The sequence below is a fragment of the Chelonus insularis genome, unplaced genomic scaffold, assembly GCF_013357705.1.
Source record: "Chelonus insularis isolate UGA/USDA-ARS -01 unplaced genomic scaffold, ASM1335770v1 contig_332_pilon, whole genome shotgun sequence".
Classification (NCBI taxonomy): Eukaryota; Metazoa; Arthropoda; class Insecta; order Hymenoptera; family Braconidae; genus Chelonus; species Chelonus insularis.
This window is the reverse complement of record NW_023276501.1, coordinates 161,105-162,393: the sequence shown is the minus strand read 5'-3', so window position 1 is coordinate 162,393 and position 1,289 is coordinate 161,105. Positions and strand designations below refer to the sequence as shown.

General features: G+C 21.4%; 1 long non-coding RNA gene across 1 annotated transcript; it reads right to left on the bottom strand.

Annotated features, from left to right (window-relative positions):
* Positions 1-431: 431 nt before the first annotated feature.
* LOC118066173 (uncharacterized) lies at positions 432-756 on the bottom strand. Its single transcript, XR_004690224.1, has 2 exons — positions 678-756; positions 432-596 (listed from the first exon to the last, which is right to left on the bottom strand). It is a non-coding gene; the product is annotated as an uncharacterized lncRNA (long non-coding RNA).
* Between the last annotated feature and the right edge of the window lie 533 nt (positions 757-1,289).

Below are 1,289 nucleotides of genomic sequence, written 5' to 3'. Positions count from 1 at the left end.
AAAAAAGTCTTCTTTCTGGCTCATGTAATGTCATGTAATTCCCACTACATAAATAAGTATATTTAGGCTTATAATCTAATGATAATAACATTTTCATCTTAATGTTAGCGTAATAACGTAATCCAAGTGAAAAAAATTTGAAAACTGAATTATTAAAAAGTTGAAAAACTTCAAAAATAATGTCTGTCAGTATTATTCTCTTCTTAATAAACATAAACGATTTTCGTGCAACGAAAAAAAAAAGTTTTATTACTTAAGTTTTTATAAAAATAAATCAGTATTTTTAATGAATACCTTAATTTAACTGAATTTAAATATAAATATAATATGAATATAAATTTATTAATAAATTTTAATATAAATCACTACTTAATTCAATTATTTTAAAATAAAATAATTAGGGTCAATTAAAGAATTCAAAAATCATTCCTGAAGTTATAAGTATAACTTTTATTTATATTTAAGAAAGTTTACATTTGCTGGTATCTCTTTAACTTTGGTTTTCTACACTTCCAAATTATGAGCCACGTTGTCTCAGCTCCCGTCGAATATTTGTGCGTTCAACTACTGCCTACAAATATTCTGACAATGTCATCCTATATATAAATTGATATTATCACAAATTATTAAAATTTAATATAAAATGATTGAATAAATTAACCAAATTATATAAGTACCTTCCATTTCTCAAGGACTCTTGTAAATTATTAATGTACAAGTCAATTGTATGTTGAATTGCTCGAGAATGATTTTGTCGTGGTAGTTTCATTCATTATTCTACAATATTCAATGTCACTGTCACAAATTATGTTTATTAATCGATCTGAAAAATGAAATTTAATTCAATACAGAATTATGAATATGTATAAATATATATATTAAATGTGTTTTAATATTTACCCAAAAAATTACTTTTTTGTGTTAAAACTAATTGTCGTGTGAACTAAATTGAGTAATAATAAAAATTTAATATGATCTTAATTTTATTTCTCTTTAATATATAATTTATTTGTGTGAAAATTTATTTTGTTTTTTAAAAAATATGTCATTAATGAAAAAAGAGTTTGAAATAAAAATTATATTGAAAAAAAAACCTGTTTAAAAAATTTCATTACACAATGGAAGAAACTAACTTTATTAGAAAAGTTAAACTAAGCGTAAATTAATGATACAAATAATATATTTTATTTTATTTATAATTACGATAATACTAGAAGACTGTCTTACTGATAGTCAATTAAAACACAAACTAACTGAAGAAATAGCAAGTAATTCAGTAACTTAAATGA